Source organism: Limanda limanda, chromosome 14 (genome assembly GCF_963576545.1).
Source record: "Limanda limanda chromosome 14, fLimLim1.1, whole genome shotgun sequence".
Lineage (NCBI taxonomy): Eukaryota > Metazoa > Chordata > Actinopteri > Pleuronectiformes > Pleuronectidae > Limanda > Limanda limanda.
In genome coordinates, this window is record NC_083649.1 from 21,702,307 (window position 1) to 21,705,095 (window position 2,789).

The window sequence follows — 2,789 nt, forward strand, 5'->3', positions numbered from 1 at the left end:
CTCATAATGTGCCATGTAATTAAAGGTGCTTAAGTCAAGAAGAAAATCATGCAAATAGTTAATGTTGCACGTCCCTGGGTAATTAAGTGCTCCCTAATTGGGTGGAATCAGTTATGCTCTAATATTTTTGCAGTAGCTGGTCTGAATAAGCTTGGTCCTCTTGTCAGTAATATGATTGGGGTAAATCAAGCTCAGCTCTCAAACCTCTATTTCTTAAGGTTTTAAGGTCCCGGACATATTAGATTGTAATGACCCCTGCACAGGGAGTTAGTGCCTCAACCCTCAGGATGAAGATACAGGGTCCCACAGGCCTAAAGGAGTCAAACTCTTCTTTGTCTGTAAGGCAATTAATAAACTAAACTTGCATGAATCATACAATGAGCATGGGCAGCAGTGGTTAGTACTGTCGCCTCAAAGCAAAATGGTTCACGGTTAGTATCCCACCTTGGTTGGGCTCTTTCTGTGTGGAGTTTGCATGTTCTCCCCATGTCTGTGTGGGTTTTCTCTGGGTACTCCAGATTGGGGCTAGGTTATCTGAAGACTCTCAATTGACCATAGATGTGAGTGTGAATGGTTTTGTCACTATATGTTGGCCCTGGTGTACCCGGGTGACCTCTCCAGGGTGTACCCCACCTCTCACCCCAATGTCAGCTGGGATTTGCTCCAGCTTCCTCCGCGACCCCTCAAAGGATAAGAAGTGTAGATAATGGATTGATAGTTGACTTGTCATCAGATAACACTTTGTCCTGTTACACTGTAAGAACGGAGGGGCCCCTGTGTTGACTAAGATCAAACATCAAAAGAAACCCACTATCTATAGAACCTTTATTTATATGAGATATCATCGATGTATTCGTCAAACTTCCGCTGAACTAAGACTCATTTGCCTCAGGCTTCTTTTCATTCTCTGCTCTTTCCTCTCACTTCACCTCACCTCTTACACAACCAGACAATCCAGAGCAGAGCGCTGTAAACCACGAATGAATGAATGTCACTGAAGGAGCGAACTGAAATGAGGGATAGATGAGGTTGATAGACTATTCACGAGTGCAGGTTGCACTGTGATGGTAAAACTGAGTGCATGTTGCCTCTCGTGCTACAGATACGTCCACCCAAAGAAACTTTGATTTTCAAGTCTAGAAACTCATTGGATCAAAGAGGAGTAAAAAAGGTCTCTACAGCAAATTTCCCAGAGGTGGTTTAAGAAGACTAATTAAAATATTAGCATGGAGCTATTGTAATGAAATCTGCTGGAAAAAGTGCTCATTACAATTTCCTCAATTACTTCAAAGCCATCTGTTATATTAATCATGTAACATATTCATAATTACTAAGTTCTTTGTGTGTCTGTCTCTTAATCCTGTTCTCCAACCTCAAATACTACACACATTCACCACCATGTGTGAAGGTACAGTACGATGCAGATCGAATGACCTCATTCTCTGCTTTTACCACAGGAATCACCGGCTCCTCCTGTTCACATGTGGCAGTGAGACAGAGAGGATGAAGATTTATTTTTTCTAGAAAACCTCAGGAAATGGACTCAAATCCTGTCCGTTCATGCGCTTCACATTACAAATGATGCCGAAACCCTAAAATCCAATTTAAGAAATGGGACGAGAGAAAAAAAGACTGTGGCAAGAGAGACGATAATAAACAGTATAGTTTGGTCGTATAGAAAATATGCATAAGGACTGGGAGCAAAATGAACATGTAATTCTTATGAATGATAGAGTTTTATTGCATTGAGACTGGTCCTGACCTCTTTTCCAAAGGAATACAGCTGTGGGTGTTAGTACACTGTGTGTGCCCAGGGGTTGATGAGAGGTCAAGTCAGGAGTCAGGTGGAAGCGGGAAGTCACGACAGATAAGGAAAAGAGGTCAAGAAAATATCAAACATCTGCACATGTCGTTGTATCGTTACCGTAGAGTCAAGACCATATATATAAAGTCAACACGTTTAGAGGATTTTAGCTTCAGAAAGCTGCAGCATGAGGTGGTGACAGAAGTTATTAAATCCATCTTTTGGCTCATGTGTTGTGATGGTTGGATTTTCAGCAGCATCTGCTTCTTTGGTAAAATCCCACCTTGACAGCAAATCTATTTTCTAATCCAACCTTTGATTGACAATATCTCGGATCAATTAAATTGATCATGAAGCCGACTCATTTCATGACCGATGATGATTTGATGTACACACATTTAGCTAATGACATCCGTTAGACTAAGAGAAATATCCCGTGAACTCTGACACGGTCAATACTGTGGAAATGCTTTCCTGCCTGTCCCTGTGACCCAGGGTGAATGGTTTGTAAAGTCCCTCACTGATTTCTGTCTGGTCTATAGAATTACATTGGCCAGTTACAGTAACAGATGTGAGAATTCTGGCATCGTCTGACTGTGGTGGGGCACCCAGATCTGTGCAGCAGGCAAAATGCCACAATGTGTTAGCATGCTGTGCAGCCTTGTAGCCTGTGGACAGTGGTGTGTGGAGACAAAGAGTGGGAGCCAATCCAGGAAAACACACAGCCACAGGGGCTGAGCTGAATGTTATCTGCAAACAATGGAGTCACATTGACACTGCAGAGAGGGAAATGTCTTCAGGTCAGGTTTATTCTGATGAATATTAAATACATTAGAGACTGTTGAGACTGGAGATAAATATGTGCATGGGAGAGACAGTCAACAAAACTGCTGCTGTAAATTCTAAATACAAAGATTCATCACAAGAGAGAAGGATCACACACAAACAAACAAACACACACACAAACACACACACACACAGTCAC